At 34.2% G+C, this 24,061-nt stretch overlaps 1 protein-coding gene across 4 annotated transcripts in view; it reads left to right on the forward strand.

Moving 5' to 3' along the window:
- MACROD2 (mono-ADP ribosylhydrolase 2) overlaps positions 1-24,061 on the forward strand; it is a 2,106,080-nt gene that overhangs the window by 444,490 nt on the left and 1,637,529 nt on the right. The gene's annotated exons all lie outside the window — the stretch shown is intronic.

Raw genomic sequence — 24,061 nt, forward strand, 5'->3', positions numbered from 1 at the left:
TGTCAAAAATGTATACACATTTTAAGGAAGGAATAACTATTAAAATTGTAATACTCAATATATACCAATAAAAAAGATGAATACAAGTCACATTTGACTTCTACAATTACAAGAGGTGCTCAAAGTGGTTACCATCAGTGCCCAGACACTTCTGATTATGGCGAACTGCTGCTTAAGCAATGTTGACCAAAGGTCCACTTGTATACTTTTCTCTGACATATATATGTATATGTGTCAGAAAAAGGTATACATATATGCTGACTTTGGAAGGAAAATGTGTATATTTGTATATTAAAAATCTAAGTAGATTATATAGATATATGTGAACACATCTGAAATCTATAAACTGTATATAAATAAATATTATGACATATAACCAGATTTATATGTGTTTGTGTGTATTATCTATCTATCTATCTATCTATCTATCTATCTATCTATCTATCTATCTATCTATCCATCTATCTATACATCTATCTCTGATATATGATTTTTCTTCAGAAGTTAGTTATTTGGCTTTAAAATTTTTTCCATTTAAAAAAACATAATGGCACATATTTTACCAATTTGCTTTTTTTTTTACTTTAGGTTTTTGTTTATTTATGAAAACTACAAACTTAACATCAGAATTATAAGGAGTTTTTTCATAGAGCTGATAGATTTTGACACAGTTAATGGTAGCATTATGAATTTTTTTTGAGATACTTATCTGTTCAGCTTTTTTTTTAAAAAAAAGATTATGATGAAAATATAGCTAACATATAATATTATATTAGTTTCAGAGTATATCATAGTTATTCAACAGTACCCACCTAATACTATGTAGTTATTATTACCACATTGTTGATTATATTTCCTATGCTAAAGAAGTGATCACCATGATAAGTCCAGCAACCATGTGCCACTGTACCAAGCTATCATAATATCATTGATATTTTCACCTTTAAAAAATTTTCAATTATAGTTGACATTCAATATTATTTTATATTAGTTTCAAGTGTGTAGCATGGTGGATATATATATATATATATATATATATATATATATATATATCCATATATATATACATATACATATATATACATATACACACATATACATATGTACATATATAATTTAGGAAGTGATCCCCCTGACAAGAACCACCTGGCACTATACATAGTTATTACTATATTACTGACTCTATTCTTTATACTTTACATCCCCATGACTATTTTGTAACTACCAGTTTGTACTTTTTAATCCCTTCATCTTTTTTACCCTGCCCCCAACTGCCCTCTCATCTATTGCCCCGATAAATCTAGTACTCATCTGACATTATACATAGTTATTTCAGTATTATTGATTATATTCCTTTGCTGTACCCTACATCCCCATGACTATTGTGTAATAACCAATTTGTACTTCTTAATCCCTTCCCCTTTTCACCCAACCCCAACTCCCATCCCCTCTGACAACCATTAAATTGTTCTCTGCATCTATGAGTTCTTTTCTGTTTTTGTTTTTGTTTTATTTTGTTCATTAGATTCCACTTACAAGTGAAATTGTATGACATTTGTCTTTCACTGTCTGACTTATCACATTCAGCTCAGTACCCTCTAGGTCCATCTATGTTGTCACAGATGGTAAGATTTTCATCCATTCAGGAACACCTAGGTTGTGTTGCTTTCATGTCTTGATTTATGTAAATAATGCTGCAATGAACATATGGATGAGCATGTCCCCTCAAAGTAGCATTTTGGGTAAGTTTGGGTAAATACCCAGAAGTGGGATTATAGGTCCTTCTTTGTCACTTGTTATAGTCTTTGTTTTAAAGTCTATTTTGTATGGTATAACTATTGTTACCCCAGTTTTCTTGTTTGTTTGTTTGTGTTTCCATTTTCATGAAATATCTTTTTCCATTCTTTACTTTCAGTCTGTTTGTGTCTTTCATTCTGAAGTGTGTCTCTTAGAGGCAGCATATGTCAGGGTCTTGGTATCTTATCCATTCAGCACCCCCATCTTTGACTGGAGCATTTAATCCGTTTACATTGACGGTAATTGTTAATAGGTATGTAGTTATTGCCATTTTATTATTCATATTTTGTTTATTTATTTTTCATTTTAAAGAAGTCCCTCTAATATTCCTTGTAATACTGGTTTGAGGTAGTAATCTCCTTTAGCTTTTTCTTGTCTGAAAATCTCTTTATTTGTCCTTTCGTTCTAAATGATAGCTTTGCTGGTAAAGTAATCTTGGTTGTAGGTCCTTGCTTTTCATCATGTTGAGTATTTCCTGCCAATCCCTTATGACCTAGTCATGGGTCATCCCTTATGACCTAGTAAAGTTTTATTGAGATATCAGCTAACAGTCTTATGGGAGCTCCCTTGTAGGTAACTGACTGCTTTTCTCTTCCTGCTTTTAAGATTCTGTATTTGTCTTTAACCTTTGGCATTTTAATTATGATGTCTCTTGGTTTGGGACTCTTTGGGTTCATCTTGGTTGGGACTCTCTGCACTTCCTGGGCTTGTATATCTATTTCCTTCATCAGGTTAGGGAAGTTTTCTGTCATTATTTCTTCAAATAGGTTTTCAATTCCTTGCTGTTTCTCTTCTCCTTCTAGTATTCCTATAATGCGAATATTGATATGCTTGAGTTTTTTCCCAAAGGCCCCTTAAATTCTCATCAACTTTTTTGATTCTTTTTTCTTCTTCCTGTTCTAATAGCGTGTTTTATGCTACCTTATCTTCCTCATCACTGGTTTGATCCTCTGCTTCCTCTAATCTGCTGTTGATTACTTCTAATGTATGCTTCATTTCTGTTATTGTAGTCTTTGTTTCTGACTGCTTTTTTTTTTTCATGTTTTCTATCTCCATTGCTATGTTTTCTATCTCTGTGTTGAATTTCTCACTGAGATTATTGAGTATCATTATAACCAGTGTTTGGAACTCTGCATCTGATAGATTGCTTTTCTCCATTTTGTTTAGTTCTTATTGTGGAGCTTTGTTCTATTCTTTTATTTGGGATGTTTCTTTGTCTCCCCATTTTGGCTGCTTCTCTGTGTTTGTTTCTATGTATTAGGTAGGTCTGCTATGTCTTCCAGTATTAGTAGAATGGCCTTATGTAGTAGGTGTGGTGTGGAACTCAGTGGCACAGTCTTCCTGGTCACTTGAGCCACACACTCCAGGTGTGTTCCCTGTGTGGGTTGTGTTTGCCCCCCTGTTGTAGTTGAGCCTAGTTGCTATTTTCACATCAATGGGAGGGATTGACCCTTGGGCTCACTGGTTGTGAGGACTGGCTGTGACTACAGTGAAGAAGTTGTGTTACAGGCGCTGACCCTACTGAGTAGGATCTGCCTCAGGAGGGCTCTGGTATCTGCCTAACCCACCCGTGGGTGTGTCATTATTGGAGGTGGCTGGGTGATTTTCAAGCTCATTTCAAAGTTGGCCACTGTGGGGGGCATCAGCCCGGGGACCAGCATGGAGGGGATCCACTGCAAATCAATTCACCTGTAGGCCATACCCCACGCAGGGCCATCTGGCAGGACTCACAAAGAAATATGCAGATGTCTGCTACTGGGCAGTACTTAGAAGTGCCTCAAGAGGTCAAGCCATGAACCAAGATTGGCTGCTTCTAATGCCAGGCTTAGGGCTGCTCAGCCAGTGGTACAGGACATATTCAAGCCTGATGCTGCTTTTCTGGGTTCTGTGAACCTTTGATAGACCCTAGGAAAGTCTGTAGCATGAGCCAAGGCAGATGGTTTATACAAAAAAGCCTCTGGAAGCTGCTTGGGTGTGCTCAAAAGTTGGGTGGTGCATGGTCTCGAATCACCAGTGCATGTTGAATGAGCCAGCTTGATGGAGACTCAGATAAGGCGGCTGCCTGTGTATGCATGCTGGGAAGGGGGAGAGCTCAACAAAGGAACAATGGCCTCCACCAGCTCTTCCATCCAGGAGAAAGCTTCCCCTCCAGTTGCCATCCCAAGCCAGACAACTCCTTTCCCCACCATATGTACCTGCCACTTCTTCAGCTCTGCCCCAGCACTGGAGCTTGGAGCCAATGAGTCAGTTGGTAAGTCTGTTCTCAGTCCCATTAAGAAGAGTGGCTGGGACTCCAGCTGCCCTCCATCTCACTCAGTCACAATCTCTGCTGGTTTTCACAATCAGAAATTATGGGGACTTCTCTCTCCAGCACTGGAACACTGGGCTTGGGAGGGGCTTGACCCCTTGCTCTTCCAGGGAGGACCTCCACAGCTGAGATATCCCTCCCAATTTTTAATGGTCACACGCGGGTGTTGTGCATATCTGCCCCTCCTACCAGTCTGGAGTTGGCTTCTTCTGCATGTCCTTAGTTGTAGGCCTTCAGTTCAGCAAGATTTTAGGCAATTCTCAATGATGGTTGCTTTGTAGTTTAGTTGTAATTCTGACATGGTCTTAAGAGAAGGTAAGTATAGTGTTTACCTATTGCACCATCTTGACTGGAAACCTCAACTTTTTTTATTTAAATACTTGAATTATGTCTTAGAAGTGAGATTTAATGGTCTTCACCTTTTATAGAAAGTTTCTGGGGTATTATTGACATTGGGATGATCTATTCAGGTAATATGTTTGCTGCTTCTATTAATTGATGGTACTGTTACTATGACTTGTGACGTACTATAGCATTCTAACTGCAAAATAAAAGTTCATGCTGAGTTTATTAATTTTATTTTATTACTTTATAAATGCACGCAGACGAACCTTCTAAAAAAGCATCATGGTAGTATCACTGACCTCAGGCATACCTTTTGAGATTCCCATATAGTTGTCTGAGATAGGAAACAGGAAACTACCTTACCTTATTGGGGGGAAACATGAAACACTTCTTCTAAAATGATTCTCTTGTTAGAGTAGTCTTGAAAATATATACACAATGGACATCAAATCTTTAAAAATAATAAACTATTTTTGCTCAGGAAAAACTCAGGAAATAAAAGAAAAAAATCAGCATTATTATATTTTTATTTATTGTGATGTTTTGCAAGACAAACAACTGTTGGTCTATGCTTAGTTATTAAAAGTATTTCTTTAAGTACCAACTCAGGGAATCTTAAGGAGATTAAGGAGAGTTTCAAGAAATCTTAAGTTTCTGTTTAATTAAGTTCTTTATAATTCTCATTTATTTTAACATTTTGATTTTCCACTGTAGATAATAATCTAGTAACTGATTACTGTTTGGAATAAGCATCCTGTTCAACCTTTGTAAGGAGTATTTAAATTTGTAGTGATAATGATTAGCACATTAACATTTTTTGCTTGATTTTTATTTAGCTCTATTTGAAATGCATTTTAACAACACTCATTTGTTCATTCCTGTTTTGTTCATTTACGAAGCATTTATAGAATACTTACTACATAATAAGTATTATTTTCGCTACTTCAAGCACTTAATATTATTCAGAACTATAAGAATAGTTCTGTCCAAGAATTTGCTTCTTTGCTTTCTCATCACAAGTTTGTATGGGTCTACTTTAAAAAAAGAAAAGTTTTCAAAGTGCTTTACACTGTCTCTCCCCTTGCTTCAACATTAACTCCATAATCTGGTGCCATTATCATTAATATTAAATATATTTATTTGAATTTTATTTTTTAGAGGTATGATGTCCTTTTTAAAAATTGAATTATTAGGATTTTAGCTAAAACATTTAATATTTGGTATTATAGGTTCAAAGTAGACAAATGTAATAAGATGTAGCTGGAGATTTTCTTTTTGCAGTGGAATTAAAAACTATGACCTAAAGCTAAGGGCAAAGGGGCATTCCGTAACCCACATTCTAAAGAGAACTTCTAACAGTTGGTGGTCAAAATTGCACTCCATTTAGTGATATAGCCTCCTGGCAGGATTTGCTCTCTCCTGTCCACCTGCATGACTAGGGTTGCAGGTTGGATTCTCTGGGAAGATGACTCTGAAATAGAGATTAGCATGCAAGGTATTTATTAGGAATTGTTCTTTGTGTATGGGTATGTGTGTGTGTGTGTGTTTTTCTTTTTGGTGGGAGGTGGAATTCTGTGGAAGAATGGACAAGGAAGCGCAACTGGGCAGGGGGAGAAGTTGAACTGTGTTGCAGTCTTAACAAAGGCCTGTATTGAACATGCAGGAAGTTGAGATGGCCCTTCAGAGATAGTGCAAGTGCTGGGCCCTTAAGTCCCCATATGCATCAATCATTGAGCAGGGACCAGGCTTTATAGTCCAAAGTTGGGATATGAGCCACCCAGGAAGGGCACATGACCTAGAGTATGGCAGCTGAGATAGTTCTTGGAAGGTGCCAACCAAAGACTGTATACTGTCATTTGAATTGGTGTTCCCCAAAAGGTAGTGTTCTATTTCTCTTTGGTTGCTTTCAAGTTTTTTTTTCCTTTCCCTTTGTTTTCAGGCGTTTAATTATAATGTATCTTCATATGGATTTCTCTGAGTTTATTTTATTTGGGGTTCATTTCATTAATTTATTGGTTTATATCTCTCACCAAACTTGTGTAGCTTTTAGCCATTATTTCTTCAAACACTTCTCTGACCCTACTCTCTTGCTCCTCAACTTTTAGAATCTTTTGTTTTTGTTCCATGCATCCCTGAGTCTCTGTTCATTGTAGGCTGCCTATTTGATCTTATATTTTAGTAGGCTAAACTCTGTTTAGGATTAGCTCACAGGTCCTGGACTACTTTAGTGGGCTCTAGTTCCAATGATAATTTAATTTTCTGAGCCTTTGTGGTGTTTTTGTTTGTTTGTTTGTTTGTTTTTTTGCTTGATGTAACTAATGTGGGTTGGGCTCTCTGTTGTCCCCACTAAAGTTCTATCTGAGGGTACAGGTGGAATTTTCTGAGGCAGAGCTTCCTGATGCTTCTTAGTGAGGTAAAGAAAGTCTCTGGCCTGACAGGATGAAGAGTGCTTTTGGACCTGGCTACTTATTGTGGTGGGGCTTCTCCTTTTTTGCTAGCTCTCCTTTCCCACCCTCTCACTTGATGTATCTTGGTGGGAGAATGATTTTCAGGTGTACTGGGGAAGATAAGCACTTCTTAAGCCAGAGCTTATTGTGGCAGATGGCCCCTCCCTGTGAGGAATGAAAAGCCTTACCTGCCCTGGGTGCTTGTGGCAAGATCCGCTTTGCTCGTGGTCTCCAACCATTCAGTAACTCTTGGTATAGGAGGGCTGTCTCAGGCCTATGGATCTTCCTGGCAGGGTACTTGTTGAGGCATGATTCCCCCTAGTTCAGGGGTGTCCAAACTGCGGCCCACGGGCCAACTGCGGCCCACAATCCTTTTTTAATTGACCTGCAGCAAATTCCAAAAATATATTTAGTTTACTTTAATAAGCCAGGTGAGGCAATGCGTACTTCACCTCGAGTGAGTGGCCCGGTTGTTTGTGTATTTTACCACATATGGCCCTTGGTAAAAAACATTGAAAAAAGTTTGAACACCCCTGCCCTAGTTGGTACTATCTCATATCTTTCTACAGTGGAGAGGAGTCTCAGACCCTGAGAATGAGAGCACTTTTATTGAAGGCTTATTGTCAGTGGAGCTCCTATTGATCCAGGAAGGAAAGAGCCTACCTTCTCCACCTTCTGTTGCCAGTTTGGATGTTATGAAATGCTGGGCCTGAGTTACCTTCTTCCTTTGGGTGGGAGGATGTAGGATGCATTGCACCTGATTATTCTTCCTGTTCTTGGATATCTAACCATTTTGCTTTTCTCCTTGCACCTTTCAGAGTTCTTCTTTGATTGCCTCTTGCATTATTTACAGCATTTATAGGAGTGTTTAGTGAGGGAGTGGGGAGGAGGAAGAAGCAAATCTATGCCATCTTGCCTGGACTGGAAGTCAGAGAAGGCAAAGTTTTGGAAAATATAATTTCAGAAAGTACCAGTGACTTGTAAAATAATACTATTTTTTTTCTTACAGGATTTTAAACATCTTTTAAATATTAAATGTATTAATTATGTCAAAATATCTATAATTTATAGATTGATTTACTATAGTTATCTAATTTGTCTATTTTACTCACTTATTTATTCCTCGGACTTATCCTAGAACAACCACAGAGTCAGTGTCTGCTTAACAAACTGTGGGGAGAGAGTCCCAGAGAGCAGTTTCCAGGCTCTCGGCCTTGCGTGGGGAGGTGCTGGCTCAGGTGATGAATGACCATCGACTGTGATTGGTTGGCCGTCAGCTGTGACCGTTGGCCAATTTGCTACTGATGTAACTGCGGGTTGCGTTGATTGGTTGGTTGGTTGGTTGGCAGGTGGAAAAGTGAATGGCTACTGCGGATGGTGTGGCTACTACTGCGTGTGTCTCCCCGGTTGCCAGAGAGAATATAGTGGTATGACTCCCCTATGTATGGTTCCGTGGGTGTTCTTTTTTGGCCTAGCCATATCCTGCGTTCTTATGTGGGGAGCGGGACTAGAGACCCCGCAGGCCACCTTGCACGACAAATGCGGAGCGAGCAGGTTCCCCCGCACAACACAAACAGTTGTTAAATAATTAAAGTATAATTTATCTTTTTGTAAGTAATAAATTGAGGCACAAAAATTTAAGTGACCTGCCCAAGTTTAGATAACTAGTTACTGGTGAAATTAGGGATTAATATTAAATACTTTTTTTTTGGTAGATACCAAATCCATTGCATCTAGAATATCATGTACAAATTCTTTTATTAACTCTTGTTGCTTCTACTTAATTTCTAATACAGTAGCTCCCCCATTATCCATGGTTTGATTTCCAAGATTCCAGTCCAAAAATATTACATGGAAAGTTCCAGAAATAAACAATTCATGAGTTTTAAATTGTGTGTAGATCAGAGTAGCATGATTGAATCTTTCACCTTCCGGCTCTGTCCCACTTGAGACATGAATCATCCCTTTGTCCAGCATCTCCAAGCCATGCTGTATATGCTCCCCAACTGTTAGTCACTTAGGAGCCATCTTGGTTATTAGAGGGATTGTTACGGTACTGCAGTGCTTGTGTTCAAGTATCTTATTTTACTTAGTAGTGGTCCCAACGTGCAGAAATAGTGATTCTGGCAATTCGGATATGCCACAAAAGCCATAAAGTGTTTCCTTTAAGTGAAAAGGTGAGTACAGTATAATAAGATATTTTGAGATAGAGAGACCACATTCACATAACTTTTATTGCAGTATATTGTTATACTTGTTCTATTTTGTTATTAGTTATTGTTGTTACTATCTTACTATGCCTAATTTATAAATTAATCTTTATCATAGGTATGTATGCATAGGATAAAACAGTATATATAAGGTTTAGTACCATCCTTGGTTTCAGGCATCCACTGGGGGTCTTGAAGTGTAACCCCCGTGGGTAAGGGGAGAGTACTGTATTTGGATATCTCAGAGTAACATTAGAAATGCAACTAATTTTAGTAAGTATTATTTAGTTATCTTGTGAGATTTGTTAAATAATAATAATTTTTTAAAGCATCTGTAGTCAGTAATCAGCATCTCACCAACAGTAATACTTTTGTCTGAGATTAATATCGGTGCTTTTCAAAGCACCAGAATAAAACTAATATCTGTTCTAGAATCCACAGCTGGCCTGATGGAACTGTAATAACAAAAGTAATTGGTATTTTTTGATATTCACAAGATGCAAATTATAATTTGTCTCCTGTGTACAGAAAAAGTGGGTCTTTTTCATAAATGATTAAACTTGATATTGATCAAGTTATATTTTTCCATGTTGCAGAGGAGATGATTATTTTTGAGGCTTGTAGTTTACATAAACATAATAATATATTTATTGTATACTTGAACAATGTAAAATTTCATTGCACATTAATAGAAGGCAACCATAATTTTAAATAGAATTACTAAGCTTATGTAATTTAAGAAGGAGAAAAGTTATTGTGTGTTTGATTTATTACCTCAAGTTATCAAGAATATTCTTTATTTGATAATCCTAAATTCAAGGATAAGGAGTGCTAATGATAGAAAATTTAGGACAAATGAGAGTATATATTTATTTTTATTTTTTGTGTTTCACTATAAGCATATAAAAATCTTCAATTAGCCAGTTTGCATTCATTTGGTGAAAATCAAACTTTAATGTTATATTATTGTTTTGATAAATTTAACTGAGCTCAAGTAAAGCCTTGTTAATCAAGAAGTATATACCCTCATTGATAGCAATGTATATATAATTGTTCATGCTGCCTAAAATCATACTAAGAATTTTAATCTTTTTGAATGTCAAATATTAATGTTATCATATTATTAAATGTAATGTTTCAAAAGAGTTTTTTATTAGAGACAATTTTTTATTAGAGACAGATTTTCTGATATAAATTGCTGACTATTATATTGTCAGTGAATGAAATGGGGAAAACATAACTAAAAATTTTTAAATTTTTATAATTTTAAGTTGTATGATGCATATAAATGCTGTCCATTCTGGTCACTAGTTAGATTACAAAGCTAGTAATACTATCTTTGACATTAGTGTTTTTGTAATACATTGTTTATCATGGGCATTGAATATTAATCTATTGTGAAATAATTTGGGAGAAGTAAAATAATTCCTTAACAGAGAGTCTGGTATACTGTACAGATAATCAAAGCTCAAACATTGGGTTTGAACTTTACATTTCCAGCCTATGACTTTGGAGCAAGCGATTTAGTGCCACTATAGCCTTTGTTTCCTCATGGTTTTAGGGAGAGTAAAATTCCCACTTTACATGGTTGTTTGGAGGTTGATAGATACCATACAGATCAACTCAATCATTAACAATAAATAATAGATGCTCAGAAAATTGTCGTCACGGTCTATTTGTACAATCCCTTATTTGGTTGTGATAATGAGCATATTTTCTATATTGATAAGCTTACTAAAATATGTGTCAGCTTGTGCACTGGCCTGGTGATTCAGAGAATGACTTTCTGATAGAAATGAATCATTCAAGAGCTCATTTTAAATTTTTCATAATTTGCTCATGTCACAAGGCCAAATTTGGTGCAAGTAGTTAGATCCAAGGCTTGATGATCCAAGGTTTACATTAGGATGAATAGCGAGCCAGGTCAACTCTTCTGTGACACAACCATTATTTGTATAACAAGACATTAACAAACTGGAAGAAGAATGTTGCTTTAAAACAATGTGTTTACATTGGAAAAAGAAAAAGTGGAAACATATGTTCTATTGAATTTTATTTAATTTTACATAAATGAAATTGGCACTATTAGAAAAAAAATATTCATATCCTACAGTAGTTTAAAAAAGAAAAGAAATAGTTTTACTTATCCTTGAAATCCATATTAAGGTGAAGCATTCTTACAACTCTGTGTTTTTGATAAGTTTCCCTTCCATATCTTTCTAACAAGTCAATATCTTCTGAACTTCTTTATCTTTAATATTCTGAATTATATACTTTAAATTTGCAAGGAATTGAATTAGAAAACAGTAGAAACTATAATTCTTTAATCTTTTCTAGCCAAGTTTTTAGTTTGTTTTGAAGTTCAAGACCTGTCATAATTTGTATTTAGTAAACATGAAAAGAAAGTGTTTAAAAAGACTCACCATCAATGGAGATGGCTTTATTATTTTTACATTAAAGACAGACCATTTGAAAATTTATATATTTAAAATCAATCAGAAATTCAGACTGAATATTTTTTAAAGTATAAGTGAGAACTTCTTTCAATTAGAAGCAGTCCGATGAATCTTATTTACATGTCAAGACATTTTGTTTCAGATTGTTTATTGGCAGACATCAAATGATACTGGTATTTTATATGCTTTTCAGGGTATATTTATGAATGTTAAATTTTTGCCAATTTTGACTTATTTTAATATATAAATTTAAAAGTTTTTATTAAATTCTTAAATTTGAAAAATGCATATGCTCTTCTACCCATAAATATTTTGGAGGATTTGTTCTATAGGACAAAATACCAGTATGTAGGAACACACACGCACACACACACAGAGATTTTTACTTGAGCATTGTCTATAATGTCAAAACTGGAAACAACTTAAGTGCCCATCAATAAAGGGACTGGTTTCATTCAAACTTTTGAAAATTATAGTACATTATTTTGTTTGTTAGAGTCCTTGATGTATTTATAAATGAGAAAATTAGCTTACATATTAATTTTTATAGTATAATCTATTGTTTTCTACGGACTCAATTATGTGTATATATTTATAAGAACATGGAGAAAAGTATGAAAAGGAATAATAGGTAAGAGAAGTTGAGTTTGTTTAGTAAAAATTTTTTCTATTACAGTTGACATGCAATATTGTATTACTTTCAGGTGTGCACCATAGTGGTTAAGTATTTATATAATTTATGAAGTGATTCCCCTGACAAGTCTACTACACACCTGGCACTAGATATAGTTATTACAGTATTATTGATAGTATTCCTTGTGCTGTACTTTATACCCCCATGACTGTTTATAATCAGCAATTTGTCCTTCTTAATCCCTTCAGGTTTTTTTACCCATCCCCCCAAACCTCCTCCCATCTAGCAAACATCAGTTTGTTCTCTGTATCTATTAGTCTGTTACTGTTTTGTTTGTTCATTTATTTGTTTTGTTTTTTAGAGTCTGTGTATAAGTGAGGTTATATGGTATTTGTCTCTCTGTCTGACTTATTTCACATAGCATAATACACTCTAGGTCCATCCACGTGGTTGCACATAGTAAGATCTAATTATTTTTATGGCCAAGTAATATTCCATTTTATATATACACCACCACTTCTTTATACAATCATAGACAATTAGGTTGCTTCCATATCTTGCCTATTAAGAGTCTCATGCTCTACCGACTGAGCTAGCTAGGCAGCTCATATCTTGGCTATTAGAAATAATGCTGCAATCAACATAGGATGCATATGTCTTTTAGACTTAGTGTTTTGGATTTCTTCAGATAAATATCCAGAAGTGGAATTGCTGGGTCATAAGGTAGTCCTTTTTTTTTTTTTTAATGGACGGCGCAGCTCACAGTGGCCCATGCGGGGATCGAACTGGCAAACCTTGGTGTTATTAGCACCATGCTCTAACCAACTGAGCTAACTGGCCACCCCAAGGTAGTTCTATTTTTACTTTTTTGAGATACCTCCATACTATTTTCCATAGTGGCTGCACCACTTTGCAACCCCACCAACAATGCACAAGAGTTCCCTTATCGCCACATTTTTGCCAACACTTGTTTTTTGATTTATGGATTTCCATCCTGACATGTGTGAGGTGGTATTTCATTGTGTTTTCAATTTGCATTTCTCTAATGATTAATGATACTGGGCATCTTTTCATATGTCTATTGGTCATGTGTATGTCCTCTTTGTAGAAATGTCTGTTCAGGTCCTCTGCCCTTTTTAAAATTAGATTGCTTGTTTTTGTGGTGTTAGGTTGTAGAAATTCTTTATAAATTTTAGATATTAACCCCTTAACAGATTTACCATTGTTGAATATCTTCTCCCATGTGATTGGTTGTCTTTTCATTTTGTTGATGGTTTCCTTTGCTGTGCAAAAACTTTTTAATTTGGTTTAGTCCCATTTGTTTTTTTGTTTTTTTCTTTTGTTTCTCTTGCCCAAGGAGATGTATTTTTAAAAAAAATATGACTAAGAGCAATGTCAAAGAGTTTACTGACTATGTTTTCTTCTAGGAGATTTATTGTTTTGAATCTTGCATTTAAGTCTTTAATTCATTTTGGGTTTATTCTTGTGTGTGTAAGAAAGTAATCTAGTTCCATTTTTCTGCATGTAATAGTCCAGGTTTTCCAACTCCATTTATTGAAGAGAATGTCTTTACCCCATTTATATTCTTGTCTCGTTTGTCATAGATTCGTTTATCTTGGAGATGTGGGTTTATTTCTACGCTCTTTATTCTGTTCCATTAATCTATGTATCTGTTTTTATACCAGTATCAGGTGTTTTGATTATCATAACCTAATAGTAATTTGATATCAGTGGCATGATATCTCTAACTTGTTTCTTCTTTCTCAGGATTACTGTGTATTCAGGGTCTTTGGTGGTTCCATATGAATTTTAGGACTACTTGTTCTAGTTCTGTGAAAAATGCCATTGATATTTTGATAGGAATTGCATTGAATCTATAGATTGCTTTGGGTAGTACGGACATTTTAAGTATATTAATTCTTCGCATCCATGAACATGGTATATGTTTCCATTTATTTGTATCTTCTTTAATTTCTATCTTCAATGTCTTAAAAAAATTTTTCAGTACGGGTCTTTTACTTCCTTGGTTAAATTTATTATTAGGTATCTTTTTTTCTTCTTCATGCAATTGTAAATGGGATTGTTTTCTTAATTTTTCTTTCTAGTAGATTGTTATGGGTATATAAAAATGCAACCAATTCTTGAATATTAATTTTGTATCCTTATACTTTACTGAATTCCTTTATCAGTTCTAATAGATTTTTGGTGGAATCTTTTGAGTTTTCTGTATATACATAGTATTATGTCATCTGCAAATAATAACAGTTTTACTTGTTCCTTTCTAATTTGGATGCCTTTTATTTCTTTTTCTTGTCTGATTGCTGTGGCTATGACTTCCAGTACTATGTTGAATAGAAGTGGTAAAACTGTTCTTGGTCTTAAGGAAAATACTTTTAGTTTTTCACCACTGAGACTGATGTTAGCTGTGGGTTTGTCAACATAGCTTTTATCATGTTTAAGTATGTTCCCTCTATTCCCACTTTGCTGAGAGTTTTTGCTGGATTTTGCTAAATGCTTTTCTGCATCAATTGATATGATCATATGATTTTTATATTTCATTTTTTGTGGTGTATCACATTAATTAATTTGTGGGTATTGAACCAACCTTGCATCCCAGAAATAAATCTAACTTGATTGTGGTGTATGGTCTTTTTAATGTATTGCTGTATTCAGTTTGCTAATATTTTGCTGAGGATTTTTTGCATCTTTGTTTCCCCAAAAATAACACCTAGCCGGACAATCAGCTCTAATGCATCTTTTGGAGCAAAAAATTAATATAAGTTCCAGTCTTATTTTACTATAATATAAGGCCAGTTATAATATAGTGTAATATAACATAATACAATATAATATAATATAATATAATATAATATAATATAATATAATATAATATAATACCAGGTCTTGTATTAATTTTTGCTCCAAAAGATGCATTAGAGCTGATTGTCTGGCTAGGTCTTATTTTCAGGGAAGCAGGGTATGTTCATTAAGGATATTGATCTATAATTTCTTTTCTTTTCTTTTTGTTGGGTAATGTCTTTGTCCAGTTTTAGAATTTGATTAATGGTAGCCTTGTAAAATGAGCTTGGAGACGTCTATCCTTTCGAAATTTTTGGAATAGTTTGAGAAGGATAGGTGTTAATTCTCCTTTGAATGTTTGGTAAAATTCACCTGTGAAGCTGTTTGGTTCAGGACTTTTGTTTGTTGGGAGTTTTTGGTTACTGATTTGATTTCTTTAGTAGTTTTATGTTTGTTCAGATATTCTGTTTCTTCTTGACTCAGTCTTGGAAGATTATATGTTTCTAGGATTTTTTCCATATTTTCCAGATTGTGCAATTTGTTGGCATGTAATTGCTCATAGTATTTTCTAATAATGCTTTGTATTTCTGAGGTGCCAATTGTCACTTCCTCTCTTTCATTTCTGATTTTATTTATTTGGGTCCTCTCTCTTTCTTTCTTGATGAGCTTGATTAAAATTTTAACAACATTGTGTATCTTTTCAAAGAACTAACTCTTTGTTTCATTAATCTTTTGTATTTTTTAGACTTTATGTCATTTATTTCTACTCTGATCTTCATTATGTTCTTTTCTACTCACTTTGCACTTGATTTGTTTTTCTTTCTCTAGTTCCTTTTGGTGTAAGTTTAGATTGTTTATTTGAAATTTTTCTTGTTTCTTAAGGTAGGCCTATACTGCTATGAATTTCTCTCTTAAAACTGCTTTAGAATTAGGGTCATTGTATTTCCATATTTGTTTGTCTCAAAGTATCTTTTGATTTCTTCATTTATCTTTTTGTTAACACATTCATTGTTTAGTAGCATGTTATTTAGCCTCCATGTGTTTGTGTGTTTTTCAGTTGGTGTGAGAGTAGTCTGCTAGCCTGTTTCACATCTCCACCCATCCTTCCAGACTTGACATGGTTTCTTCTTTATATGCTTAGTTATCAGAGTTCTGTTCTGCTAGACTTCAGATGGTTCTCCAAGGTGATTGTTCTATAATTTAGTTGTAATTTTGATATTGTGGTGGGAAGAGGCAGTGAAAGCATTTACCTACTCCACCATCTTGACCAAAAGTCTTTGTTTAGTAAAATTTTGATTCACGTGTTCAAATGAGTACATATTATTTTATGTATTATAAAAATATAAAATATGTCTTTATATATTTTATATTTTTAATTAATAAGGAAAACATTAGTCTGCTATATTGATTATTCCTCAAATGAAAACATAAGAACAGGAGCTAGCTTCATAACAGTTTTGAACTAAGAGGTTTAGTTTGGAAAGGGATATGAGGTTTAGGATAGCTACTAGTTGTGACCAGTCTGTATAACCATATCAAAGTTCCAAGAGGAACCTTGGCACAATCAAATTAGGATATTTTAAGGATATCTTATTTAAAAAGGGAATAAGTACAAGGGTTAGAGTCAGGTATGGTATAAAAGAACTTCAAGAGATTGTTCAGGAACCAGAGGCTACCAACAGCACAGTTGTTACTAGTCTAAAGTGAAAGAGATGAATGTAGGGAGAAACACCAGAACCCAAAAGGAGAGAAAGTCACGTTATAAACTAAATGAACTTGATTAGAGCAGTGAACTTTATTCAAGGACAGAATTAGCTTAAGGTAAGCTTACAGGGAGTGAACCAGGGAAATGAAAACCTTGAACTCATTCTCATCTCTCCTATCAGTTGCTGCCAGGGCTTCCCATTGACTGAACCCAAACAGAACCAGAGGGTAAGAGGACCCATTGATGTCATCTATATGGATCATTTGGGCAGAGAGCAAGGGGAATTGCAGAGAGTGGGTCTTGAGGAATAAATAGAAGCTGTCTGGCATAAAATGTACCACATTTTTTTGGACTATATAATCAAAATAACCTGGAAGGGGGAAAAACTGTTATAGTATGCAAAATATTGGCATCCATTTTTTTATGGGCCTATAGAATTACCTTTTAATTGACCTAAGCCCAAAGACATGATTAAAAAAAATAATTTGAAGATGGCCTTATTCCTAACTCTCTTCTGTGCATAAGTCCTGGTTTCTTCCCAAAACTCTGTTTAGGGTATTATATAGGACGTCTTTGAGTGAGGGCACGGGATTGGAGTTCTCTAAGATGAACATGGCCTAGTCCATGAAAAGTGTGAATTAGTCTGAATGATTTTAATAGCGGTGGTTTTCTGTTAACTTCTACCTTGGGTGCCAGAAGTAGCAAGGTCATGGATAGGGAGCTGACAATTACAGCATGTGTCAGGCACCATGGAATGCATTTACATAGGTTATCACCCTTATTCCTCTCAGCAAATCCATACCATGACCATTATTTTGACAAATTACTGATTAAGAAACAGAGAACCTAAGAGATTAGTAAATCAGTTGGAGTATCAAGAACTTTCTCAAGGAACATAGTAGTCTGAAATTTGACCTAAATCTGTTTGGATCTCTCCTGGCACAGTCTTACTTGCTGGTAAAATTGTGAGGGGTCATTACCTATCATTATAGCTCTCTTACCTGTCCCAGAAATATGATTTATTCTTCCCCTCTCTCTTTCATTTCCCTGTCTTCCATTAATTTCCTTAGTTATGTATTTAACAAATATTTTTTCAGTAGTTACTCTGTACCAAAAATTGTGCAAGGTACTGTTGATACCAAGAAACATGGCCTCTACCTTCATGGATTTTACAGCTTCATAAATGTTCTCAGGGTAGCAATCCCATGCATTTCCTTTAACCTCCAGTCCTTTACCTTTGAGGTTCTTTATCTCAATCTTCCCAGCTATTTACTATTACTGAAAATTGTTCTTTTGTCTTATTTGTTTAAATTAAACTATAATCTACAATAAACCTTTGTGTGTGTGTGTGTGTGTGTGTGTGAACTTACTTGCTGTTTCATTATTGGAGAGAAATAAAGATTCCATAATATTATGAGAAACACGAAATAAGGAAACTACGCAAAACAGTTTTTAAAAAGGTACTGTCTAGTTTTATAGTCCCTAAGAAGTGTGTAGATGAGGGTACATGTTCAGGGTTATGTTTTAATCAGGCTAAAAGTATATTATATTCCCTCATATAAGCACATCTTCCGTTTTTCAAATGGAGAATTAGTTTGTATTAAAAGCCTTTCTTGTCAAAAACAAGTTAAAACCGCTGTTCAAGTGTCTTGCATCATTACAACCACAAAGTGAATATACATTTGAACTCATTTTTATCCCTATTTAGACACACTTGTTTATTCTTTTGGAAAGCCTCCGATTGGATTACTTAAGTAATCCCATTTTCATAACTGAGCCAGTATTATCATTATCAAACTTACAACCGACTCAGAGCACAGTGTCAAGAAGGATGACTAGTATGTAGAAGCACGTGCTGATTCCTCTCATTCTGCGTTCATTGCATTTCGTTATGGAGCTGTAGGAACTGCCAGTGCTTTAGTTCACCCTTTCAGAATTAGGTTAGATGGTCTTCAGTGGGATAACATTCAGTAGACTTCATGCACGTGTATTTTGTTACTATGTTTGGATGTGATTTCTGATAAAAATGTTGTTTGTATATGTATTTGCAATTTGTAATTACCGGTAGCATTGTTGTGTGGTAGGTTCTTCTCCGGGATTTGATCCTGGACAAATTTCCTAACATCTTTGATCCTCTTCAACTTTCCACTTTTGTAAAAAGGAGGAGTTGGGCAAAATAAGTGGTTTTCCTCTCATGTTTCAGTATTCCTAGAAGTCACTGAGCACCCAGAATGATAGCTGGTCAAGCCAGATTGACAAAACAGGGACAGCTCTAGCTTCTCCCTCACACTTCAATCAGAGTAATTCTGTTTTATTTGTTAATACTCCCAAGTTTGTTTTCCAATTCCTGATGGCTTTTCACTTATTTCTCAACAGTAGGGCTCATTGTGTTTTACTTCTGGCTTCATAGTGGGTTACAGCTTATTCAAACCAAATAACCCTCAAATTCTGAAGTAAGTATGAAACACAAAAGTATCAACCATGTGTTTATGCCTGGTTTCTACATGTGTGGTAGTTAAGTTTATCCTTAATTCTCTCTGTCAGCTTCAAAGCAGGAAATGATAGAATTGACCCAAACCTCTGGTGTTCCATTATTTTTGTTTAGAAGGTGTAAATCTAGTAAAGCATGAAAAGAGAGCTGTTGCCAAATTGATGGCTGTATTTGTCTGTGTAGATTATATTTCCCCAGCTGTCAGTGGAGATAGTTGCTCCTTGTATAAAGTGGTTCTACTGTTTATGCATGTGCTTGGGATTTTAATCTTAACAGATTTTTTTAGTACTTCCTACTTTGAGTTTCAAAGTATAGGGAATATAATATGTGACCTTCTAAAGGGTAATATTTTGGCTTTTGTATCTTTTATGATAACATGTTGAATGGTGTTTTAAGTAGAACTCCTGGGGAAGTTTTTGCCAACAATAATTTTGACAATCCATGTGCTCTATTGTAATAAGAAAGCAGAATAAATAAACTAAACTAGGTTGTCAGGATCTTGTTAGAATAAAAGCAACTATAATTTATTTTATAATGATAAAAAGCAAACAAAAATCCTGCATAAATAGTTTTAATCAATATTTGAAAACTAGTCTCCCAGACTGTTGCTTGTTTGACAGACAGTATTTGGTAGGGGTAGAAATAAAATGGGAAAACAAATAATTACTGTAAAGATAATAGAAATTACTGTGCAAGTGGAATAAAAAATTGTTCCAAACACTTATCAGGACAGTTTGACTCTCAAAAACTGGATTATTTTGACTCAAAATGCAGGAGTTATTAGGTATGCTAAAGTACAATGCTGGAACATGTCAGGTTAGCAAAAACTGTCAAATCTAATTTGATCCAGAGGTCCCCAATGCATGGCATGTGTGCCGCCATTTTATTTATCCTTACCCAACTCTGACTGTGACTAATGTTAATATTAATTGATCATAGTTCTCTTATCCACTGAGCCTAGATTCAGTCTCAGAATTTTTCTCAAATCAGAGGTACAGACAGTCTCTTCTACTTAATGATTCAGAATTGTTTAAAACCTGTTTGCCATCCCTGATTAATTCTAAATTTCCTGATGAAAGAAGATAAATAAGATAGTTGACTATGACTTGCCTAAATCACTTAGCTATTTAGTAACTGAGAATTAAAGCAGAGATTACCTGGCTCTCAGTTCAGTATTTTTTCCATTACTTTATACAGACTAAAAAGGATTTTTAGATTTTAGGAGGAAAAGCCTTTAATTTCTCATAAATTACATTTTTGTCTTGCATTCTAATAATGTTATGGCATATATTCCATCTAGGAATTTCCAGTTATGATGGATTACTTATAGTATATAGTAATTTTTTTCATGATTTGATCCACAATTTAATTATAATTATATTCTTGAAAAGATACACTCACACTCACACACACACACAGAGGGTTATTTAACAGATTTTATTTTAGCAAGAAAATAGTGTAATATTCTATTTGTATTTGTATTTTGAAATGACACTATTGGCAACAATGACACTATTGGCAACTGCCACCGTCATTTTTTATTTAGGCTAATTATCCCAAGCAAAGGATTTCTAAATAGTATTCATTTTTTAAGGGGTTTTGATAATTTAAAAATGAATATATACTCTTATGGAACTTTGATAATTTAAACTTAAAAAGCCAAAATTGAGTTCATATGGAAGAAAAAATTTCGCATAAACTTAAAAAACTTAACCATTTGCTTAAGGTATTACAATTAAATTCTCCTTGCTTACCATTTTGTTATCAGATTTAGGTAAACCTTTCTCCCTTTTAGGTTCAACATTATTTTTGTTTTATAAAGAGTGAAACTGTTCATCTCATTGAGTTGTTATTTTGGGGGGGAAGAAAAAGTGCAATATACAGATTCATTAACTTGTAATAGCTCATTTTAGTTTCTCATTGAGTCAGTCTCTGAGACAACTGATGTAGCTTGATTTTTGTTTCCTCTGCCTCCTCTAGTAATTGAAGGGACATTTTATTTAGGAAAATATGAATGAAAATAGTGCTGGTTACTAAACATGCTCAGAAAAGATAGTTTAAAATTGTACTTTAGAAGCAGTGGCATTATGCTCATAAATTCATGTTTTCTTTGTTTCTTTTCGCCTTTTTCTTTTCTGTGAAACTTTAGGAATAACAAGAGGCATGTCCAAAAGTTTCTCTACCAAGACACTTAGATAGAGACATAAATATATTTCACACATTCTTGATCACTAAGTATTTCCAAATAAACCTTAAGTTTCTTTAACAGTCCTTGATTTTACAGGAAGAAGAAAGACCAAGGTTTGGCTCTTTCCACACACTTTAGTAAACAAATACCTCTTATATGTCAATAAAGAAATTGGACTAAACCTGCAAATTATCTCATTATTAGGAAACATGTATTGAGAACTTATTAGATGAAGGTCAAACTGTCAAACTCAGTCCTTATCTTTGGGAACTTCCTGTCTAATTGGGATATACGACAGTTTATTAGGTAGAAATTAAATAACTATTAATTTAGACACACAAAAGTCATTTTCACTTTTGTAAATGGAAGAAACAATATTAATCTACCATACCAATAAATGTTGAGAATCAGTTATATTATTATAATGTGTTTATGAAGGTAAAGTAATCTTAGGTATCATAATAAAGGTTCACTTTTATTTGCCTACATTTATGTCACTTTTGTTGAAGAAAATGTCCTTGGTAGTTTTGCTAATAAACATTTCATTATTTTTATTTTTGGAGAACAGAAATTAATAAAATAGACTTAAATTTGATAAATTCTTTAGAAAAATTTTTATCAGGATTATAGTTATTAGAATTGCTTTGAATATATTTAAGCAGCTTAGATTAAGATTCTATTACATGAATTATAATGCATATGAAATTATCTTAAAAGTGATTATGCACTATGTAGAATGGCACAATTTTGTAAAGTACTGTCATGTTGATGTTAAAATGTGACCAGATATGCTTATCTAGACATGAGCACACATGTGACATAAATTGACTTGATAGTTCTGCAGACTGGAATTCCAGTTCCTACTCCTACTCCCACTCATCCACCCACATCTATTGGACAAATGCCTGATTAAACAGATGGGCCTTGGGCTATGTTCACAAACAGGCATTCTCTCTCCACCTTTATTGAGCAAAACATTGGGTGAAAGTAGGCTATAGTGTGTTATTGTGCTTCTGGGCATGATAATTTAAGTGAAAAGCTACTGTTCAGTATTGTTGTTTGGTGTTGGAAATACCGTTTTTTATGAATGAATATGTGAAAATTGGAGGATAACAGATGGAGTTTCAGGGATTTGGAAAAACCTATAGATAGGGAAGTAGTTCTTAGTCAAATATAAAAATAAAAAATCAGCAGGAGTGTGAAATACCATGCAATTTCATAAATGCATGTGGCTAAGATTTTAGAAAATGTTTGGATTAGCCAATAGTTGGTTTGATCATGAAATTTCCCCATCCTCTAAGGGGTATGGGGCCAAAATAAAATTTGCAACATCTTTCCTAGTGCCCCTTCAACAAGTTACTAGTTCAACAGTTACAAAGTTTGATTTGGGACAGGACATTAAGTCCTTGTTATCATCTATATAAATACTATTGCACTTTCTCACTGTGAAGTCAGAGGGATTTGGAGAACTGTGGTGATAGGGTGGCAGAAGACTTTACGACATCAGAAGTGAGTTTTGTTTATGGTTAAACAATGGCATTGCTATTCAGTCCATGTCTGTGACAAAAGAACTGGGAGGAAGGCAAGAACAGCAATTAGATCATAGGAAATAAGATTCGATGCTGTAATATTGAATATTGAGAAAACAACAAAGGCATTTGCTCCATGCATTTTCATGATACTCTCTGTAGTGTTGCAATAATTAGCAAGCCATCACATATTTAGCCTCATGGAAATAAGAATATGGTCATTTGTTCTTAAAATGATCCATTATTTATTGATGGAATCATTGACACGGATGTTTGCTTCTCTCAGTTGTGGCAATGCATGGTCCTATGGACAGCACATTAAATTCAAAGTTAAAGACCCTTACTCAGTTTTCCTAAATGATTTATTTGATCTTTTGGTAGCTCAGGATTCTCCCCAAAGAAAGGGACCCTGGTTGCAACATACTTTCTTTATATTGCTTCAGGATTTCTTTCTTCCTTTTTTTTTTTTTTTTTTGATGGCATGAAGTAATTAATACCTCTGATACATAACAGCTCTATGGAATAAAGTTAAGTTCAGTGTATATTGACTTCTATTTTCTGGATGTTATAATGACTAGATAAACATAGGCATAAGTTGCTTAATACTTGCAATGGAACTTTATAAAAATTTGACCTCTTGAGAGAAATCAAAATGGAATTATCTTATATTTTGCTTATTATTTGGCTTCTATAAATATGTGTTCTAGAATAATGGATAACTGGGTAAGAAATGGCACAGCATTGTTTTACAAAAATGCTTAAAATTTATTTATTTTCTTCAGGTGAAAAGTTAATGCTAAAAGTAATAAATCCATTATTACTGTTTAAGAGTTCCTATTGCAAAGTGTCTTGAGATAGCATTATTTGATGGTGTATAACTAAATTGAAATTAGTATTATATCTTCTTGGTACATTGTCCTTTGAAGTCACGGAAATGGCCTAAATAACATTATTCTATCTCTGATAAAATGGAGAACCCAGAAGATTAATTTAGATAAAGAATAGAAAATAAAAGGATCACAATATGTACTTTATTTTATCAGAAGAAAGTACATTATAAAAATAGTTATTTTAAGAGAAAAAATAGCAAAATATTTTAATTTTCAAATCATTATCACGCGGTTGTAAAGGCTGTCTTTATACAAAAGTAGG

This window comes from Rhinolophus sinicus, linkage group LG13 (assembly GCF_036562045.2).
Source record: "Rhinolophus sinicus isolate RSC01 linkage group LG13, ASM3656204v1, whole genome shotgun sequence".
In the NCBI taxonomy this organism is placed as follows: Eukaryota; Metazoa; Chordata; class Mammalia; order Chiroptera; family Rhinolophidae; genus Rhinolophus; species Rhinolophus sinicus.